Source organism: Hoplias malabaricus, chromosome 3 (assembly GCF_029633855.1).
Source record: "Hoplias malabaricus isolate fHopMal1 chromosome 3, fHopMal1.hap1, whole genome shotgun sequence".
NCBI lineage: Eukaryota > Metazoa > Chordata > Actinopteri > Characiformes > Erythrinidae > Hoplias > Hoplias malabaricus.
In genome coordinates, this window is record NC_089802.1 from 11,622,376 (window position 1) to 11,646,322 (window position 23,947).

The following is a 23,947-nucleotide window of genomic DNA, read 5'->3' on the forward strand; positions in this document are numbered from 1 at the left end:
TTGCATTTAATGTAGTGCTAGTGAAAGGGGGGGGGGCGGGCACGCTTGATATTTCTAGAAGTATCTGATTGGATTGCTTAAATTTCTAGGTAGCTGATTGGCTGTATTCAAGAAGTTGACCCGATGTTGCTTAAGCCCTACCATTCTGTGTGGAGCGGGGTGAAGCGTTAAATGGTTATGTTGCCTCTTCTTATGTATAGGCTTTTTTACGGGTTATAAAAAGAAGCCATATATATTACAGTATGAAGTTTTGTCTTTTTGATGTTTCTTTTTGTAAAATTGTATTGTGGAGTTAATTTACTAAGAACAAACACTTTAGCGTCCTCCCCCACGGACCGCGTCTCGTGGTCTGGCTCAAAATGGCTGTAGAGAAACAGTTGTGAAGATCTGTCGTTGTTGAGGAGAAATGAGCATGTTGCGTGCGTTAAGGTCAACGAGACGCCCCTGAGAGAGCCGGAGGACATGTTCTGAAAGGTGAGCGAAAAGATGTTCAGTTTCATTCGTTGCTAGATGTAGTCGTTCCTGCAGAAAATCAAACCCAATGGGCTTTCCGTTTTTGAGTCATGGCCGTATGTCAAATAGCTCCCTGCTCCCTACAAAGTGCACTACAGAGGTCACGAAACTAGGACTTTTACTTACTTACAAACAGAGAGTCGCACGTATTTGTATTCGTATCAATTGCGTCCTGATGAATCTAGAATGCGTTATTTTGTGTGGAGGCCGTTATTTAGTGGTATATATAGTGCACTACGTAGGGGGTAAGGAGCCATTTGAGATGGAGCTTATTTTATGGCGGTGTTTTGGACCAATGGGAACGAGCAGTGAAAGCATAGGCCACAACAACAACACAGCGCAGTAAACTGTTTTTACTTTATACACAAAGTTTTGAACGCCGCAGACAGCTTCTACATTCCCTTAAATATCCCTGCAGTGTTTATTTACACGTGTCTACCACCTAACATGCTTAAAAATCATGATTTTGCATCCATGTAAAGCTACAAGTGAAAGAAGCTTTAATATAGTATTAGAATGGTAGAATCCTGCTGTATGTTCCATAAAAAACAAACACTATATGTTCAAAAGTCTGTAGACACCTGGTTGAATTCCCAAAGCAGGATTTCTTGTTAAAGGTGCACTAGGTGACATTTATTTAATTTTTATTTAGTACAAATTAACTGTAAAATATGAGGAAAATGATTGAAAAAAGGTAAAAGTTTAAGCTTTATCACCAGCAGCAATGCATTATACGCCAGACAAATCCTGCTTGAAACACTGCTCTCTGATTATAGAGTTCACTGTCCTTATGGTTTGCTTGTTTGTCTGTTGGAGGTTCCATCCATCCATCCATTATCTGTAACCGCTTGTCCAATTTAGGGTCGCGGGGGTCCAGAGCCTACCTGGAATCATTGGGCGCAAGGCAGGAATACACCCTGGAGGGGGCGCCAGTCCTTCACAGGGCAACACAGACACACATTCACTCACACACTCACACCTACGGACACTTTCGAGTCGCCAATCCACCTGCAACGTGTGTTTTTGGACTGTGGGAGGAAACCGGAGCACCCGGAGGAAACCCACGCGGACACGGGGAGAACACACCAACTCCTCACAGACAGTCACCCGGAGCGGGAATCGAACCCACAACCTCCAGGCCCCTGGAGCTGTGTGACTGCGACACTACCTGTTGCGCCACCGTGCCGCCCCTGTTGGAGGTTGCTTTGACTAATTCACCTGGGCATTGATTGTAATTCAGGTACTAGCTTGACCAGTAAAGGAGCAGGACCCTTCTGTTGAACAACTTGCATTGCACTTTAAGCTTAACATTTCTGGGCTAACTCTGATATGCCCCTCTTCTCATCCAACATTTTTTCCAAATACAACCCATATTTGTTAATGAACAGAACTTAAACTGCTGTAGGCTAAATAAGTAGATAAATGAATACGCCAATCAGCAAAAACATTAAAATGACATCCTTGTTTCTGCCTTGTAATGACACTGATCAGGAACAGCAATGCTGGTGGAGTTTTTAAAGCTCAGAATAGTGCACCAACCACAGACCAACCAACAGTATCCTGTGACCGATGATGTAGAACTCAATGATGTCTAACCCAACCTGTGCAGGAACAACACCACCATATTATTGTCACTGCAGCACTGAGAATGATCTATCACTCGAATAATACGTGCTCTTTGCTCTACTGCGGCAAACTCTGTGGGAGCAACAGCCTCGTTGCTTCTGGTAAGTCTTTATGTTAGTGGTTAGCACATTGCTGTGAGGATTTGGTTGCATTCATCAACATGACCAGTAATAGTCTTATGTTTGCTGGTTAACTTTGGATTGTAAATATTGTTCCCACTCATCCCAAAAGTATTGTGTGGTATTCCTTCAGTGCTCTTTAGGCATTGTTCATTGTCACTTCAGATTTTATACAGTTCCAGAATGTTCCATTCTATTGGCAATACAGTTATATGGATATTTTACTGTGTCCTGAACACTTGTGTCAGCAGTGGGTGCATCTTAATGTAGAAGAAATTGTATTATGCATTTATTAATTCTGCCTCCCTGCAGAGTAGCTATTTTATCCACTGTGCTTTCCATCTGAGTGTATGTAAATGCAAGACTGATATATTTATTTATTTATTTATTTTTTAATTAAAATAATTTAAGACTCTAATCTATTTGTACGAGCCGCAATATAAACTCAAACCAAACACAAACCAGTCTTGTAATTTGCTCTGGTCTCCTGAATTCTTTAAATGTAAAGTTTCTTCTGGACTAGAGCTGGACAATTATGGCCAAAATTAATATCACAATATATATTTAATAAAATTATAATATTTATAAGAACAATAAAAAAGCCACAGTAAACTGCTAAGGACTTAAAATCAGTGACAGTGGCTGTAAATAATGTATATTGAAATATTAAAAATGTCTATAAAAAATCATATTGTTGTTATTGACACATTTTACATTGCGATTATATATTGATATCGAATTATTGTCCAGCCGTACTCTGAATGTTATAAACCTGATGGAAAAAAGTAAAAAAAAAAATAGTTCTAGTGCAGGTAAGTTAAACCCTGTGACAGAGCACCCCCCCTTTTGTTCAGCAAAGAGGGGGGGCACTGAAATACTCTTTTGTTATTTGCCCCAAAGCTGCATTAAACAATCTCAAAGTTCTGAACTGAACACTGTATACAGAGTTGGGAATCACCTGGGAGTCAAATATTGGATTTAAACAAGGCTTGAGTCACAAATATATAACTATAGCTATCTCATTTCTTTAGAAAATGTATCATTCCAGGACACTGTTAGCAGCAGCAAAAAATCTGGATGGAAACCGCTGTACAGGCGCATGTTTCTGAGATGTTTATACACTATTTATCTTACATCCCTTACTTACAGTCTTGAAATTAAACTGGACATCAGTAGTTCAGTGATTGAGTGCTATTCATTACTTGATGGGAATGTAACACAGCTTAAGCCTTGCAACAAAAATAGTAATGATATTTATTCTACGGTATATGTAGGTTCTAAAAGTTAGCCTACAGGATAAATTCATTTGTTGGCTGCTTCTTTGGTATTTCTTCAGTGGATTAGTGTTATTAAACCTTCAGGAGTTAATATTCTCTGTGTGCTTCAGGTTGCCAATGGTGTGTAATTTGTAACTGCAAATTTCCCAGTGTAGCAATACATGTCTCTGGACACTCAACAAGAAATGACTTAGCACAACGTTTATTATGTTTTTCCAGATTTTGCAACGCTTAGGCAAAGTACTTTTGCAAAATTGAGTCTGATTTTGAAAACAATGTGTTCCAAGTCCAACAGAGGAAAAAAACATGTTGAAGGATATGGCACCAGCAAATTCTGGTATAGAACATGGCTTTAGTGGCAGTGGATTATGCTTAGTCTTGGACTAGACTGTGATCTGTGCCCGTATTTACAGTCATTGTCCAATAACCTGTCCTTGTGAGACATCTGTTTTATTCTCTTTATCTGGAAAACTATATTCTCAACTAATGTAATTCATCCCCTTCATTGTGTGTTAGGTGAGCAATATCATACAGACTTAAGAACATATTCAGCAAAAAACTTTGAGAAGTGAAAGCTTCGCTGTATATTCTAAAGCATTAAAGCTTATTATTTGTTGTTATATGAAGAATTCTTCAGCTATTACCCTGGAAATTGCCTGGGGTGTAATAACACTTGTATTTGTAACGGCAGCTGGAGGGGTGGTAGCAAAATAAATGTCAGAAAACTGTAATGAATTTGCATACATTTGTGAAACACCAAACATTTACATACTTTCATTATTTCTAAATGTATGATAATGCAAAGACACACTGTTCTAAGACAAAACCAGATGTTACAAGGTACCCAGGAAGCATGGTTCTCATACAAGTCACTGTAATTCTTATGTTAGATCTGACAACACTACAATAATTAAATTAGATGATTAAAAAATTAGATGACAACACTACAATTCAACTTTGATATCATCCATGGTTTTAGTTGCGATGGCCTGGGGATTCCTCAGTATGAGGGTAGACACGTTTCTTAGATTGTGTGTGTTATATCTGTATGGATATGCACTTTAAAGGCTTAGCACCACTTAATGGACCTCCATGAATATTTCACATTATTTTAGTTACTGACATATATATATATATATATGTTTTAATAAGTATGTATTAAAATGAAAACAGCATGCTTAATTTGCTTTAAAACTGACAATTTTATTAAATTGATGGAAAAACCCGAACTCGCTACGGAAATTCTTGAACGCAACCGTGACGTCACTGGTGGACAACAGCTAAACAACGCCGCGGTAAAACACCGTTATGACTGACTGTTATGACAGTATCTAGCTAAATAACCAACATTATTCATGACAATAGCCTAGCAATAAGCTTAACTCAAATTTAGAGGTACCGTTATTCTTGTAAATGTGATCAAAGTCGAACTCGAATTCATCCGACACTATAAACCTCCGTAATGCAGCTACGTAGCCGAGTATAATCTGAGCCACCGAGTTTAGCAAGTCAAGCTAACGTTAACTAACACCAACTAAAACAGGCGAAGTAAGTGTACTTACCCTGTTTACCTCCATGTTACAGAGGCTCTTGAACACCTTTCGTTGGTTTCCTTACATGCCCATATTGTTGGAAAAGCGCCAGTGAAATGAGCTACAGATAACGGAGTGAGCGGATGGTCCTTTCCAAAGTGCCCGTTTAAAGTTGACAAATTTAGTCCATTTTCTGGATATTTTGGGATCTTTGGGCCATTTGTGCACAGATGTCCCACTGTACATTGAATGATTGCAGCCAAAAACAACACACCTTTTCGTCATTTTGCATTAAATTAAGTGCAGCTTCTAGAGTTGTTGTCCACCATCTACGTCACAGGCGAGATGCCTATTAGAGTTTCCGAACACCGTTGGGGGGTGTGGGGACCGACCAACGGTCTTTTAAACCTTATTCCTTGAATTAGTAAGAAATAGCATGTTTTCTGACTATCAATAAACACAAGTTAGGAACTCAAATTCCACTGTATTTATTTGTTTGACACTTTCATAGAGCTGGTGCTTAGCCTTTAATATGTGCTGTTGAGGCTACTATATATTATGGTACTGTTTCTTTGGATATTTTTTTTAATGAAGGCCTTCTTAATGAAAATATGTTGTGCCCCATGAATGGCATATAGGCCAAGAGTGCAACAAACATGAAATAAATTGCAAATTTTGTTTAATATTTAAACGTGTCACTGTAATAATTTGCAGTATTTACATTTAGGCATGTCTACAAACATGGTAAATGTATTGGTAAATTTCTCAAGAATGATTGTGGCTTGAACGTTGGCATTCGAAGCACTTTGCTCATGTCTGTGCAAAAGATTACTGAATATAATACAGTAAAGCTGCGTCACACTGTGGAGAAATACACACTGTCGTTTTGGAGGATGTTGAGGTTTATCTTGGCTGGTGAAAAGACGTTGTGTGGTTTCACATGTGGTGAAGGAGAGGGAGAGAGAGGCTTTTATTTTTTTCTTAAAAAAAAAAAAATAGCACAGATGCTTATTTAACATTTCCGGTCAATCACAATCTCAGCGTCACTACACACATACACACACACACACACACACACACACACACACACACACACACACACACACACAAACATATACATATATATATATATATATACACATGTATTCGTATGTACACAAACCAATCCAGAGACTGAGAGACATACAGACATTACTTTCTTTGACATTCCTTCTATCCTATCACTGGGTCTTTCTTATTTTGTGGATTGTTTGTGATCTGGTAAGTGGCAGCTTATTTTGTGAAGTCAGTAAAACATGCCCAGGCCTCAATTAGAAATCAAACCTGTGCAGAAAACTCTGTTTAATTACTCAGAGTTCCTGCACATATGCAGAACAAATGTCTTTGTTTTAAGGTCGTAACACTCTGCTGCAAGGTGCAACCCTCTGGCCAAAGTAAATATATGAACACGTAGGCTTGCATATTTTATAAGCAATTCACCTCCTTTTGTTCAGTGAAGCTTAGGTTATTGTAGAACTTCAAAATTTCCACTCTCCTCCTCCATGTGAAGTGTTAAGGGGTCATCTTGCATTGTCTTGTTTTTTCCTTTATAGGAATTTGACCGCACAGCAAGAGTGGGCGTTTACTCTCACCTGTGATCATGGCAATGTTACAGCCTTATCGTACCCCGCTCCTTTATTTAAGCTTCACACCCACTGTGCCTGACACCATACTGTCATACACATGTTAACATATGGTGAAATATTCTCTTCTTGATGGACACTCCCCAAGAATATTCGATTTCTAGAGTTACTACTGGGTGTCTTACTAATTTCATGTGTTCTGACTCAATGAGACCTCATCATGCCTATGAGGATTCGTTCTTGTTCAGGCCACTCTTAGACAAAGCAGCCCTTTTGAAAACGGACTGCAATCTACCTTCTGCTTCAGAAAGACAAGGCCTAGCATCTCTTTGTTCAGCAAAAACATACCTTGATGTACATAGTAAAAGAAAACCCCACCTTGAACAAGGAAAATGCATAAAGGTGTAAATTATAAATGCTGGTGGAGACATGGGGCAGGAGAGAGAGTGGTTGTGGTAATGGTCTGGTGAATGCTAAATTGCACTTCCGAGGAACATGTACGAAACTTCTCAGCAACCTTCTAGCAGGCCAGGTTGGTTGAGAGTCCTAATGAAATAATGGTCTTGAAAAGTTGAGACAGGAAATTTTAATCCTGAGTCACTGCAAGGCAGGCATTTAGCACAAAGCAAGTGGAACGGCCTACAGGAAACACGCTGAAATTAAAACGGATCAGAAATGTGAGGACAAACCAAGGGCTTTAGTACCAAAACACAGCTGATGTTTGTGTCAGAGTAAAGAAAGCAGCTAAACACGGTTCCCACCAAACACTGTTCCTTTCTGTTGGTCACATGACCTCTCTCACATCAAAGTGAGCCATTAGTTCCAGATGTTGCCTTTATTCAGATAAAACCATCTCGTTTCTTGATTGCCCAGAAGTAGATGTAGTTCAGATGTTTGTGACATAATGCAATGGTTGAAATGAATCTGTTGGGCGTGCTGTGAAGTTTCTTCCCATAAACACTTCACCTGCTGGTGCAGAGTGAAGTTGTATCAGACAGGAAGGAGCCAAACACAGTGACTGAGACAGGAAACTGCTAAATACCTTGGTAGTGACTACTCCATCTGCTAGCCTCTTCCCTTGAAGCAGAATCAGGACTAATACAACCTCCAAACTTTTAGGAGCGGAATGTTTGAGCTGGACCTGCAGGTTGTTTTAACAGGATAATAGATGTGTATGTGGTTTACTTGTATTTCCAGACCTGTTTTTACTGGATGTACATTAGGCATAGGGAGATTTTATGTAGTTTTAATTTAAAAATTAAAATGGATGTGTAAAGGTCACTGGGTGTGTGTGAGGAATTTGGTGTTTTCTCCTCGTCTCGGTGTGTGCTCTGGTTTATTTCTCCTAATCCCAAAACACACGTTGGTTGGTAGATTGCCCACAGGTGAGAGTAGCTGAGTGAAGGCTGGTTCATACATAATGTGGATGCTGCATGTGAACCTTAGTGCCGGACCCTTCTCTTGTCTCCCTTTCTCTCACTCTCATGTCATTTAAATATTTATATTTGAACCACCATCCCATTTGTATAATAATTTTTCATTTTATCATTATCTTAGTGCTGTTTTACTCCATTTTCAATTACGTTTACAATTATGGCAGGATTAGCAGATACACCACACTCCTCACAGACAGTCACCCGGAGGAAACCCCCGCAGACACAGGGAGAACACACCACACTCCTCACGGACAGTCACCCGGAGGAAACCCCCACAGACACAGGGAGAACACACCACACTCCTCACAGACAGTCACCTGGAGGAAACCCACGCAGACACAGGGAGAACACACCACACTCCTCACAGACAGTCACCCGGAGCGAACCCACGCAGACACAGGGAGAACACAACACACTCCTCACAGACAGTCACCCGGAGGAAACCCACGCAGACACAGGGAGAACACAACACACTCCTCACAGTCACCTGGAGGAAACCCACGCAGACACAGGGAGAACACACCACACTCCTCACAGACAGTCACCCAGGTCCCTGGAACTGTGTGACTGTGACACTACCTGCTACGCTGCCATGCCAAAAAAACCCACTATTATTATTTTGTTACTCCTAGGGTATTTATGATGAAATTAATTAATTATTTGAGGCACTTATGAAAAATGTTCTACATTTAAGCTGCTTCCAACTTTCTCAAACAGTCATTGATAAATCAGCTTTCTGCTTTGAGGCCTTGTCATGAACCAATGTTTTAAATCCACCTTATCCACCTTAAACTTTCAAAACTTGAAATCCAGACGTTTTGCTGGTCATGTCATTGTGCTTTTCTGAAGAAATGCTTTAACACTCTTAGCTCTGGAGAGATGCATTATCATCTGACTTCACACATCATTAAAAGTGTTTACTATTCATGGAATATGAATAACAATTCAACATACACCTGTTTATTGACTCCTCTTTACCTGCCACGCAACCCCATATGATGAATCATTTGGGAAATTTGATTGTTTCATGTTATATTTGTTAAAGTTATATGTTTCATTAGAGCAACACCAGACAAATGCTCCAGCATCATTTCCTTCCAAAGCAGATGAGTGATTCATCACTGAATACCACTTTTATCCAGTCATCCAAAATACATGACTGCTTCCCTTTAGTCCTCTTACCTTGTTTTCTTCCTTTCAAGTGCTAGTGCTGGTTTGGCTTTTCAAATCTGACCTAAATTCCATTTAATTCAAATCAAATCAAATCAAATTTATTTATATAGCGCTTTTCACAACTGATGTTGTCACAAAGCAGCTTCACAGAATTCCAGTAAGACAAGATTTGACATGAAATGTAAAGACAAATGTAAAACCCTCAAGTGAGCAAGCCAGGGGCGACAGTGGCAAGGAAAAACTCCCCCAGCTGAGGAAGAAACCTTGGGAGGAACCAAGGCTCACAAGGGGTGACCCATCCTCCTCTGGTCAATCTACTGGTGATGATAGTTAGTAGTCCATGAGAACTTCAGTGTAGGGACAGCTTCAAGGCACTTGGTGGTTGCTGGAGCGTGGGCAGCTGGTCTGAAGCGTGGAGGAGGATCTCGACAGTCATCCATCAGTGTCCAGACAGACAGGTGGGCAGTCGTTTACTCGGAAAGATGTAAAGGGATGGAATTAGTTTTGAACTGTTTTGTGTTTGTAAAGTAGAAAATATGAAAATTTCCAGAGTGTGGCTAATGACTCCGGCAGATCTGACTATGACAGCATTAACTAAAAGGAGAGAACCAGGAGGACACACAGACACGGGAGCATCCTGAAACACTGGCATCCCTCCGCTCCACCGTCAACAAACCTGAGTGATCGCGAGAAACGGCGGGACGACAGCACCAGCCTCTCAGTTTACTATAATTCCCTGTGTCCATGGACCCCCCGGATCTGCCGCCTTTATCTATGGGGGAGCATTAGCTACCAAATGATAAACTAAACAAATGAGTTTTTAGCCTACATTTGAAGATTGCGACTGTGTCTGAGTCCCGAACATTTTCTGGAAGATCATTCCAGAGTTGGGGGGCTTTATAAGAAAAGGCTCTTCCCCCAGCTGAGGCCTTCTGAATTCTGGGAACATTTAAAAATCCAGTATTCTGTGATCTGAGTGAACGTGGGGGCTCATAATAGGAAATTGTATCTTGAAGATATTCAGGAGCAAGCCCATGTAGAGCTTTATATGTTAATAACAAAATTTTGTAGTCAATGCGGAATTTAACAGGCAGCCAATGAAGTGATGATAAAACTGGGCTGATATGTTCAAATTTTCTAGTTTTAGTGAGGACCCTAGCTGCAGCATTTTGAACTAGTTGAAGTTTTCTTAAATTGCTGCTGGTGCATCCTGACAGTAGTGCGTTACAGTAGTCAAGCCTTGAAGTAATAAAGGCATGTACTAATGTTTCTGCGTCCTGGAGGGATAAGGCATTTCTAATCTTAGCAATATTGCGAAGATGTAAAAAAGCTGTCCTAGTGATACTACCTATGTGTTGATCAAATGATAAATCCGGGTCAATTATGACACCAAGATTTTTTGCTGCTGAACCAGGTTTAACTGGAAAGTTAGCTAGATTTAAAATTAAGTCTGATAATTTATTTCTTGTCACTTTTGGACCCAAAAGCAGGACCTCTGTTTTGTTGCTGTTTAGGAGGAGGAAATTACGCAACATCCAGCCTTTCACGTCTTTTACACAGTCCTCTATTTTCTTTAATCTGTGTTTGTCATCGGGCTTGGCTGAAATATACAATTGTGTGTCGTCTGCGTAACAGTGAAAGTTAATGTCATGGTTTCTTATAACTGTGCCTAGCGGTAACATGTATAATGTAAATAATAATGGTCCTAAAATAGAGCCTTGTGGAATTCCAAATCTTACTTTAGAATAATTTGAATTTAGATTGTTTACTTTTACGAATTGATAACGTTCCGTTAAGTAAGATTTAAACCATAATAGGGCTGTCCCTGTGATTCCAACCATGTTTTCTAACCTTTCTATGAGAATATTGTGGTCTATTGTTTCGAAGGCTGCGCTTAGGTCAAGAAGCACCAACAGGGATACGTGGCCTTGATCAGAGGCAAGAAGAAGATCATTTGTTATCTTGACTAGAGCTGTCTCTGTACTATGATGTTGCCTGAATCCAGATTGGAATTTTTCATATATATGATTCTTATGTAGATATGAACTAAGTTGTTGGGCCACAGCTTTTTCTAAGATCTTAGACAGAAATGGCAAATTAGAAATAGGCCTGTAATTAGACAGTGTACTAGCATCAAGATTTGGTTTCTTGATCATAGGCTTAATAACTGCTAGTTTAAAAGCTTTGGGTACATGGCCCAGACTAAGCGATGAGTTTACTATAGTTAAAAGAGGATCAATAATAGCTGGTAGTACTTCTTTGAGCAACTTTGTGGGAATTGCATCAAGTGTGCAAGTTGTACAGTTTGCGGAGGTGATAATCTTCTCTAGTTCTAATTGTGATGATTTAATTCAGATGATTCCTGTAGCTTTGTCACTGAATCCTGTGTGCATTTTCTAATTTCAATACGTGCTGATTGTAGTTTTCTGTCCTGATGCGATGCTTTGACATGTTTCCTGATCTACTGGTATGCTTTTCTTTTATAACCTTACCATTTGTTTATTTTTGCATCAAATGTTAGACTGGGAGCATTCAACATCTTTGCCACACTCCACAAAGTTTTATAATCTTTTGCATTGTTTCATCCAACAGCTCTCTTGTTGCGGGCATATTTTCCATTATCCAAGTCCCACAGCTCCTTTAGGTTTTTAAACAGTTTCTTTAAACTCTGGACTAATTTGCATTTTGAGAATTGTGCCTGGTGATCCTGTATGTTATCTATTTTATTTTTTTTCACCCTCAATACTGAGTGACTAAAGTGCATAATTCATTCATTCATTCATTCATTTATTCATTCATTATCTGTAACCTTTATCCAGTTCAGGGTTGCGGTGGGTCCAGAGCCTACCTGGAATCATTGGGCACAAGGCGGGAATACACCCTGGAGGGGGCGCCAGTCCTTCACCGGGCAACACGCACACACCTACAGACACCTTTGAGTCGCCAATCCACCTACCAACGTGTGTTTTTGGACTGTGGGAGGAAACCGGAGCACCCGGAGGAAACCCATGGGGACACGGGGAGAATACGCCAAACTTCTCACAGACAGTCACCCGGAGCGGGAATCGAACCCACAACCTCCAGGTCCCTGGAGTTGTGTGACTGCAATAAAGTGCATAATATTGTGCTCTAACAAAGAGGTTAACTTGTTTGAGGTATACTTACAGAAGTCAGGGGTTAAGTTTTTTAACAAATTGTTTTGTCATAATTTTTTTATATACTATGAAGAAAAAAACCTTTTTTGGTGCGATAACTCTGTAGTTTTTACCATTTTATAAATCTCTATCTCCCCTTCTATCTGTTCTGTCCTTTAGCTTTTTTGCCTTTTTTGTTCATATGCCTCCTTCCCTGTCTTAATGAGCTGACTCCTATATGAATCAGCTGTTCTCAGTGTGGTTGTGTGGTAGAGGGAAATTAGGGTGAGCTTACTTGTATTTCTTTGCCCACCTTCGGATGTTTTGTTTCAAGAACTTAGACGGCCCTGGGCTCACATCACAACCTCTTACTGCCATGGCATGCACTCCCATAAACGTGTACACTCGCGTTGCGAATGGCTCTGCCATTTCTTATATTACAGTTTTGACGGATGGGAACGTTTGTTAACAAGAGCTACAGAGAGGAGAGTGTAGTGCATTAAACCCTAAAGTTTCTACTCAGTATTCTTGAACTTCGATATCTAAGACATAAAATTACAATCTGTTTTCTCTTGTAAACTCAGGTTGGTTTCAGTGGAAAGTACTGTTTAGATAGGCTTTGTTTTACCCGGATCTCTTGCAGTGTTGTCTTTAGCATTTGAGCCAACACTCAGAATTTCTGGACACAATACGTTTTTTATCTGCTATTATACAGGTTGTAAAATTAGAAATTGTAAACATGTTAGACATTGCTCCTTTGTGCGCTTAACTCTTAAGGCTCGATTAAAAAACAATCATTATTGTGATAATAATGATATACTGAGTTGTTTACCCAATGATGTCATTGTGGCTCTGAGGTGAAGGAATTTACTCCAAAATAAAGGGGAGTGGAGGTGGTTTGTTTACAAAATATCAGGTATACATTAAAGCATTGGATTATATAAGAAATGAAGAGGCCTATAACAAACAAAATGTGTTTCACCACCTCGAGGGGAAGCACCCAGTTGAGAAAAGTTCAACAGCCAATGAGCTCTGACTCAAGCAGATGTTCTCCACTGACTCAACACAGCGACTATTCTGTATTTGTTTTGTTGTATACTGTGAAGCTGGTTACTTTTTGTATAATTGTTTACGTCTGCTGTTTTTATTCACACTAAATTTTCTGCACTTTTGTTGTGTGGTAGATATTTATGCTACTTTTATTTTAAATACAAAATCAGAATCTTGGCAATTTACTGTTCAAATTAAGCTAATGTTTACAGATTATATTTTGTCACCACTTCTGAATATTTGAAATTTTACATTTGTTGTAAAACAAATAACGTTTTAATGATATGACTATACAGGAGGTCCTGGGTTACGATGTTTCGTGGTTACGACACATCTCCCATTTATGTGCGCGGCGGAAGAATACACAGTTACACGGCTCGTGATCGAGGAGGATAGGTGTTAGGATAGGATAAGTGCTTACAGTATATTATTTACGTACAGTAAGTACGTATGTTCCGACTTACACCGAAAATCGGTTTACGACGCGAAGTAGGAACGGATCAACGTCGTAAGTCGAGGACCCCCTGTATATTTAATATAATATTTATGTTCTTGAAATTAATAAAAGTATATTTCAGTGTTTTGTCATATCACAATATCATTGGTGCCAAAATACCCTGAAATATCATGAATTAATTTAGGGCAATATCGCCCACCACTATTAATAATAATACGCATACTCCAGCTCACAGTCTCACCAGGTAAAATGAAAAATGCCTGTTTAGTTCTGTAGAAACCCCAGAGCTAACACACTAGACACAAAACAATGATACAATACCTTGTATGTGCAAACATATACAAGCAGGTAGTAGAGAATAGATTGAGGTGTTCATGTCCACACTGACGTAAGCTTTAAGACTCATTTAATGTAAAATATGTCTTTCATTGAGAATATACTCATGGCAACAGTTTAGTGTTAAAGTTCTGGAGAAGGTGGCTCCAGTATGTCTACAGCAAGTCAGCTATCCGCCCTCTGCGTAATCTCTGACCATGGCAGCTTTGTGGTGAGCTCTGTTTCCACACCAAGTCAGCTGGCTCTGAGATTTGTAGGCTCTATCGTTTAGCAGTTATGGAATGTTGTTCCCTCCCCTACAGCTCAAAGGTCCGTTTGAACCACACACCACCTTCTACCCATTAATGTGAGTGATGGGAGTTATCGACAAATTCTGGCACCCCATCGTGTGTGTGTGTGTGTGTGTGTGTGTGTGTGTGTGTGTGTGTGTGTGTGTGTGTGTGTGTGTGTGTGTGTGTGTGTGTGTGTGTGTGTGTGTGTGTGTGTGTGTGTGTGTGTGTGTGTGTGTGTGTGTGTGTGTGTGTGTGTGTGTGTGTGTGTGTGTGTGTGTGTGTGTGTGTGTGTGTGTGTGTGATAGAGAGAGGGAGACAGTAGAGTAGAGCAGAGCAGGATGGGGGAATTGAACATCAGGATTATATTTCTTAAAGATGATCCATATCGACAAGTGTATGGGGTTATAGCCTCAGAGGATCCGCAGAGTGCTCAGTGTCTGTATATGTTGCCTTAGTGTGGGTATAATGAAAGTGAAAACAATGTGTGTATATGGACAATCCTGGCAAAACTGTAGAGAGACATGAAACATTACAGGAGATTTTATGTAAATGCAATAATCCCCCAAGGAGCTCTGTATTTTATAATTAAGTACTAATTTAAGTACCTTTTTATAAGGTCATTTCCATGTTAGCCAATGTGATTACTAGCATTAGCATAACTTAGCATCATTTCATCAAACCTCGACTTAATAAACAGTAGACTTTACAGGAACTGTGTGCAATACACCTTTTTCGAGTCAGATATGGTAAAGAAATGACCTTCTTTAGGCTTTAATAGGGCTGGGCAATGATTAATTGTACATTTTACCACGCTAACGGTTGATGAACAATTATTTTGTTTTTGTTTTTTGACACTCATAGTTCAGTGACGAGGCTTGTACTGTAAACATGCTCCAATATTAAAGCTGGGATATATTTCCTAATGTTGCTGCGAGCTTGTCCCTCTTTGTTTTTCCTCAGCGTCTACATTTGACTTCTTTTTGTTCAGTGTTGTCTTAATTATAGTCAAAACGCAGCACGTCCAAACAACAGACGCTACATTTTTCTGTGGTATGAGCTCCTCAAGTCGCTTGGTCGGCCTTGGCATTTAGGTTGCTTCCATGTGATTCCATGGGGCGGAATCACATGACTACAGCTTAGTATTGTCGTTTTAAAGGGACAATACATGAACACACAGTTGGGACATAACAGAATAAAAATAATCAATATAGACAATATTATGTCAATTCAAATTCTGAATGTCAATTTTGATTAATATTTGATTAATTGGCCAGCCCTAGGCTTCAGTTAGTCAGCCTGTTATCTTTGAACAGTTGTTTTACCTTGTATGAAAAGATTTGATAAACACATGTTAAAAGCATGCATGGAAACACCCTATCAGAGACTATTTAAGTGTTGACTTGTTGAATATTGCAGAGAATGAAGGATTTCTTGAAATAAAAACTAGCCTGGAAGTATTTCTGTATTCCTTATTCGTGCAAATCTCTGAAAGGCCAATTCATATAAAAATAATACTCAGAAAATCCAGTAGGTGTGAGCTTAGACTACATTGACTGATGTATGAATCTGCCAGCCCACAGTATGACTCCATGTTGTGCTGTAACAGGATATCCAGACTGAGAAGCTAGGCTAAATATCTTGGAAGAAGTGGGCTCCAAACCACAGGGAGCACCTAGTTAGAGACAAAACAAAATGATGCAGTGGATGTATTTTTATTTTTATGGTAAGAAATGCATGCAGTACAGCATACTGGGATCCAGTTTACAGCCTTTCATTTCACCATGGCTTGCTGGAATAGGATCATAAACAGACCTGATTATTTAGAACCAATTTCCAATGATTTAAGATCACAGTTGAACTGGATTTCATTCCAAATGGCTTGTTTTTCTCTTCCCATATTGGTTATATCTGGCCTGATAAAACCAGCAGTGCATTCTGAGAGCAGGCGTAGTAAACCTTCTTTGTGTAGGTATTGATACAGATTTCATTTGAGCCCATTACAGTACGATGGCCCTTTTTGAATTATTCACTGTATGCTAAACAAATCTGTGTAGTCCCTGAATAGAGCAACAAGGCTGTTGCATCATTGTTAAAGCCAATGTGAAGAACAAATTAAATTAAATAAAAGTAAGCCTTGCTTGTTTTATTTATGGATAATGCATGCCACTTTAGAACTGAAGACATAGACTTTTGGAGGTGAACTTTATGGTGAATGTGAGAGATTTAACTAGATATATTGCAGTTAATCAATGTGTGAATTAAACGGAAAGCATTTTATTACAGCATTTGCAGTAACAGTCTCTACATTCGCGCTGCATACTGAAACATGGCTGTGAGGATTTGGTTGCATTCAGCCAAAAGGACAGTAGTTCAGTCAGATGTTGATGTTGGATGAATGGTTTTGAAAGACAAACTCATCCCAAAAGCATTGGATGGTGCTCCATCACTTCAGAGCTTCAGTTCCCTCTTTCTATATATAATCATATATTTAATGTGGCTTTCAACTGAACAATACAAAGTGCTAACTCATCCATAGTTATTCTAAATAAACTGGGGCTAAAAAGAGGTCTTTGTTATTGTACATTGTGAATCATTTTGTAGATGTCTCCTTACACAGATTTCTAGAACACAGTCTTCTTTTTTTATCCAGGCTGGATAAGCTCAGGCTGTTTAGATGGATTCTGAGTCTTGTAATCAGGACATTTACGTCACTGTGAATCAGATGCATGCATGAATAAGCAGGCTGCGACTGCATCCGAATGCATTCTGCTTCTAACTACATTATTAAAACCTATTTATGTGGGGCCATTTTTGCATGGTGAGATTTATGTGGTGTCTGTCTGTAAGGCCAGTTTGTAATGAACCTTGCACTGTGAATTTTCTTTTGGTGTAATTCAGTGTAATAAATGATAAACATTCCATTAATATAGCTGTCTGTGAATATATTTCAGCTTATTCCAGTGGTATAGGTTTTTTTTTTTTCTCTTTTGGCATTAGTATGTAATGTGGTTATAATTATGAATTTTTCATTAGAAGGACACTGCCTTAGTCTGTTTGTTCACACTGCAAGTAAAACTTTCCCAAATCAGATTTTCTGACAGGTTATATATATATAGGTCGTATTTTTTCAAACATTATTTGGAAAAGATCACACCCCTAAACTGACCTGTATGCACAAAAAACAATGCTTCACTTGGCACACTCATCCAGAGCTAAACAATGGCAATTAATTTATTCATTCATCCATCCATTCATTATCTGTAACCGTTTATCCAGTTCAGGGTCGCGGTGGGTCCATAGCCTACCTGGAATCATTGGGCACAAGGCGGGAATACACCCTGGAGGGGGCGCCAGTCCTTCACAGGGCAACACACACACACACACACACACACACATATTCACTCACACACTCACACCTACGGACACTTTTGAGTCGCCAATCCACCTACCAACGTGTGTTTTTTGGACTGTGGGAGGAAACCGGAGCACCTGGAGGAAACCCACGTGGACACGGGGAGAACACACCAACTCCTCACAGGCAGTCACCCACAACCCCCAGGCCCCTAAAATTATTGCTGAGTATGGGTCCAAAGACGTCCTGCTAATCAGAGACATACAGGCAGAAGAGGCAGCTGAGGTAGCTCCTCACTTGTTATATTCGAATAACAAAATAAATGTAAAAATATCATTTTTAAACAATGCCTTTTCTCTCAGATCTATATTATAAATATAATTTCTCTGTGATTCTGATAAATTACAGATTTGCGGAGTTCATCTGTACTTTCAAGGAAGGCACAGTGAAGTGTGATGTGAGTCAGAGCTGTTCCAAAGTGTAGCGGGTTCTTTAAGGCCATTGTTACCGGGTGACAGTGGTGGACAAAGTACACAAATCACGTACTGAAGTACAGATAGCCAAGGTAAAATATAACTTCAGTAAAAGTCCTCCATTTAGTTTTTCACTTCAGTAAAAGTACAAAAGTATTTGCCTTAAGTACCAAAAGTACACTGATTTACTATGGCTCTAATGTTATTTTTGTAACAAGATACAGCTCATTTTAGGTAAAAATACTTCAAAGTCACTCTTGGTACCCCAATATTTCAATACAATGTCATTAATTATTCTGACACTGATATCTATTAAAAGTAACATACAGCATATAACACTGATGTAAAGGCAAATTTTGTCCATTAAGTAAACCAAATTGCTGTGAAATTATGTGTTGCGAAAAAGCCATTTTAGTTTATGATTTATTGGCAGCTTTGTTACAAGTTTAAGTTTAAGTTAGGTTACAAACAAAATTAAGAATTGTAGGCCTTTGTTTATAAACAAACTAGCTGAAACATGGAAAGAACGTGTATAAATTTGTTTTGTATGTATACACACTGTATAAACATTGTCTTGGCATATGCCCAAAATAAAAATACTCCAGTAAAATATACACAATAATACACAATAAACTACGTAAGTACAGTAACTAATGACATTCACTGTCGAGTGATAATTAAAATGAATACGCACCAAAAATGCACCAAAAACTGGGGAATAAACCTTGACTTAATTAAATCCTAAGTAATCGTAGTAATCCTTAAATAACAAACCCAGTTATTGAGAATTGAATAATTTAATCTCTTACGGGTTCATATATGTTTAACCCTGTCTGTCCAGTCCTGCCTTTGATCTCACTGCTGTTAACCAAACAAACAAACAAAAAAAACCCTGAACATATTGCTTCTGTGGTATTTATGTAAAATTATGGGGATTGTTGAGTTGAGCTTTATTGATTATATTTTACATTACATTATCTCACTGAGTCCACTCCAGAATGTGGCCGACATACCAGTGCACTCCTCAGGTCACCTCAGAGCAGAGAGTAGGACAAAGTTATGTGTATAATGTTAGCTCACTGCATGGGGTACTGTCAGTTCAGGGAAAGTTTCTCTCTCTGGATAGATCAGCACATTTAGCCTTGGATGCACAGTAACACCCATTTAAATCAGCCACGTTCAGCCTTTCACATAGGAGACTCGTCTAAAAGAGAAAACATCTACAACCCACTTTAACCCTTCCCCAACTCTCAGATACACACTTCATCTGTTACAGTATTGTAGGTTCACGTTACTGTATTAATTTTCTCTTCTCTGCCCTATTTTTGTCTCTTGTCCTCACTTTCTCTCTCTTGCTCCATCTATTTCTCTCTACTGGGTCCCCAGTCAATTTCAGTTCTCTCTCTCTCTGAATCTGCCTCAATTTCCTTCTTTCTCTTTTTCAAAATATGTTTCATTTCTCACTCTCTCTCTCTCTCACTCTCTGGTGCTGGAGAGCAGTGAGTGGTGGTCTGGGAGGTTAATGCGGGCCGGCTGTGGTTCAGTATCTGCTGGGTTTTGGGGAGAGATAGTGAGGTGCAGCATGTACCTGTCACTACTAAATGATTGCTCATTTCCTGCAGGGAGGAGGAGGAGGGCCGGTGTGGAGTAATAGAGCCCAGCTGCCTCATCTGGACTTTACCTTTCCTCTCTCTCTCTCTCTCTCTCGCTCTTTCTTCTATTTTCATTCTCTCTCTCTCACTCACTCTCTCACAAACACACAAATATGTTCTCACTGCCTTTAGAGTGGTCTCACCTGCCTGTTGTGGCTAGTTTGGATTTTTTGTGCTTTCTTCTGCTCTTAACTTGACCTCTCACCACACCTTGTGTTCTCTGGCCTCCTCAGCGTGTGCAGCTGTTTTCTTTCAATCGCTTTTCTCACTTTCATTTTTTCTTGGTCTGTAACAGCAGATCTGTTAAAAGATCACCGGGTTTGTTCTTTAAGGCTGTCCAGTTCGGTGAACGTGGAAAATACACACATTTTTGAAGTTTAATGATATGTTAAGATGTAAACAGAGAGTGATTCAGGGCGGTTTGATGGGAAATGCTTAGAGAAATCCACTGCCTGATGCCTGAAACGTTACAGTTGGTTTGAGGAAAGTATGGGCTAGAGTATATTTTTAAAGATTCATTCATAACTAAGAGGCACAACCATGCAAAAGAGGTCCCAGAGAGAACCTTTTTTCTTGATTTTACCATTTTCAAAATATGAAGGTGTACAACCAAGAATACAACTTGAATACACAGGTGGTATTAAATGTGTAAATCTGTTTTTTTGTTTGTTTTATATGAAGAAAGACGAATAAAAGTGGAATAAAAGCTATAACGTTTTTGGTTTGTTTGTTTGTTTGTTTTAGACAAAGATATTGAGAAAGGAGACCTATTTTTCAAAAGCTAAATTCAGCCTCGCTTTTGCTGCTTATTCAAGGTGGAACCGAAAATTCAAATAAGAGGCTGCTGAATAAAGCCATTATTAGCCTTGTAAATTAACACATTTAAAGTGGAAATACACGTTTGATTATGTTTATTGAGAATGTGAAGCAAATGTCTGCCTCTTATAAAGACATTTAAGTTGGAAAAGAAAAAAAAAATCATTAAAGAAGTAGGGCTTGCCCCGAATAGTCGGCTATTTGGATTTTCATTTGTTGGGTAGGAATTCGGTTTATGATTTTAAGATTCAGATAACGTTTTATTTATTTATTTTGGATAAATGTGGCTATCCAACCATCCACTCCACATGTATTTAGCCTTGTCAACATAAGTCTTGAACAAAGCCTAAAACACCATAACATGCTACAGCAACCTATTTACAATGAAGCATTGAAAAAGCTACCGTTCGTTTTGTCAGCTTGGCACCTCAGATTAGAACACCTCCACAAATCTCTTGTTTATTCGTGTAAGCTTATTGGGACCGTGTAGCACACGGGTTAGCGAACGGCTTGGTGAGCGGAGCCTTGCTGGGAACCGCAGTGAAGCCTTAATTTTAAAGCGGGCACTGATTTTCTGAACAATAGGGCTGGCTCCAAGTATTCGGGTATTCCAATATTTGTTTATTGGGTATGCATTCGGTTTCTAATTTTTAAATTTGGATATTAAACGAGTTTATTGTTAAAGGAAAAGCTCCACCACATTCAGGCTCTAACGGTAAAAACTGTGCTCTCCACACTCCACCCATATTCAGGCTCATCAACATAAAAGTCTTTGTGCAAATTAAGCCTAAATCTCAGTCATATAAAACAGCCTAACATGCTAAAACAACATTTACAATGAAGAGAGGCGATGCTGCAGTTCATTTTGTCAGCTTTGTGCCTGAAATTAGAGCACCTCTGCTCAAACTGGTTAAATTGAGTATACTCTGTGCCCTTAGTTAGCGAGCTAGTTAGCAGGTTAGCGAGCATAGTTAGTGAGTAGGCTATTAAAGCAGGGGTTGGACGTGGATTTTGTTAATGACAATAATATACACCACCCTACTCCCCGAATATTCGAATATTCACCGAATATCCCGGCCGAAGCTCTGAAGCCCTAAAATGGTATTCGGGACAGCCCTATAAGGGAAAGAACTAGTGACACCATAGAAGCTCAGAGAGGGATGGCACTCTGGGTTCCTGTCAGCGGTCACATGAGCACCTCTCTGTACTTCCAAGTCTCAGTGAGTTAGATAAACTCGATGCCTCGAGTGTTAAAGTGGAAATCTAGAAAATGTAGAGTCTAGAAAATGTTTGTATGCTTATTACTGCTGTGGTTGTTTGTCAAGGGGTTATCTGTCTCACCGGAAATTCTAATACAAAATGAACAAAGATGGCCCCTTCTTTGGTGTCTTGGAAAATAAAGTGAATGCCTCAAACTACTTGAAATGACTTTGCTTACGTTTATTATTGAATTTTGAGCCATAGCCAACTTATATGTTTTATTGAGAGTGTCTGTGTGTATCTCAGTGTCTCAGGGTCTCAGAGTGGGATTAGATGAAGGAGGGTTCAGTTCCAGATTCCATTCTGAATTCAAACCAGGTCACATGACCCAGACTGGAACTTTCAACAATGACCAGCTGTGGTCAACATTTCACTGCTAGCGCTGCTGTAACACAGTCAGTTGTGATTTTTCACATCATCTGCAGTGGGTCATGGCCACATGGCAAATGAAGTCAGTGATTTATATGTTGTATATCATGTAGTCACCTCTGCTCCTCCATATCCTACTGAAGCCATCCCCTTAGTTCACATTTGTGCTTCTGCACGGAATAACATGGAGGACAGCCCAGGTAGAAGATAATGCCTCGATGAATGATGTAACCCCTGGTCTTGATGGGTGGATTACTCTATAGCCCCATGTGGACCCCTGACTGAACACATTGAAAAATGTTGAAACATAAATCTCCACAATATCTCCTTGTGTCCTGGACAAGCCATAGACTGTCTGAACTTCTCAGCGAAACACGTGCTCCATGGAAACACATTTAAAGAACCCTGCTGAGGTGCACTCAGGTTTTTCAAGAGGCTTTAAAGGATCCACAGCCACATCTGGATCTCTTGGAGTACTCCTTGCCACAAAGGCAGAAACCCTCAGCCACAAAGAATAAGCAATCTGTTTACATGCATCGGGCCAGATTTACAAACCTTTTTGTATCGGAGTGCTTTTTTTTGGGCCTTTTTGTCCCCCCTCGCCCACTCTTCTCTCCCCCCCCTTACTCTTTGAAGATGGTCTGAAAGAACATCTGATCCCAAATCAGCACTCACTATTGAAGTTGTGATTCAAAGCTTTAATGTGAATACAAAGCTTTATAAATACTGAAACCTCTGCTTGGGCAGCTGAAATTCTCAGTATCTTTCATGTTGAACTTGGGAAGATGCAGTGCTGGCCTAAATAACTACATAAAAGATCCTAAGAACCAAACCCTTGATTCACTCCACCTTTTCTCTGCCATCACAAGGGACATCTGCTGAAAAGAGTGCGCCAACGTCACGCTGCATATAATCCCCAATGTACTCTCTCTCAGCTCCGCTCATAATGCATTAGCTCTACATATTTGAAGTCATCCAAGTTTTATTCCAGTAAATTATGTCACTCTGAGGATATGCTGGAATCCATTCTGCTTACGTGAAGCATCACTAAACCAGGGTTCACTGCTCCCCCATCTGCCCAGGTGACTGACAGATTAACAAACATTTTTATATGCTGTCTATCTAGCACATCCACTGTTTTATCACCTGGTGCGATTGCCAAATAATGTACCTTCCATCCTTTGCTTCCTGTTCTTCTTTTTCTAGACATTTTAAAGAAATTTCTTGCTGCTTGTCAGTTTACTTTTCTTTTTTATTCCTCCAAATCAACAAATAACCTTGTTCTCACCATGAAAAAGCAATGTGACGTTAAGATACATGTTTTTAATTATGAACCACTGCCTATTCTTGGTAGAAACAATGAATATATTAATAAAGAATTATATGTATTACCATTGTATGTAATAACTTCTTTACAGTGGGCGGCATGGTGGTGCAGCAGGTAGTGTCGCAGTCACACAGCTCCAGGGACCTAGAGG

At 39.4% G+C, this 23,947-nt stretch overlaps 1 protein-coding gene across 1 annotated transcript in view; it reads left to right on the forward strand.

Annotated features, from left to right (window-relative positions):
• The first annotated feature begins 341 nt into the window (after nt 1–341).
• Nucleotides 342–23,947, forward strand: part of znf438 (zinc finger protein 438) — a 57,784-nt gene continuing 34,178 nt past the window's right edge. The window contains exon 1 of the mRNA XM_066666644.1: nt 342–474. The gene's annotated coding sequence lies outside the window, so the exon portion shown is untranslated. The remainder of the gene's footprint in view (nt 475–23,947) is intronic.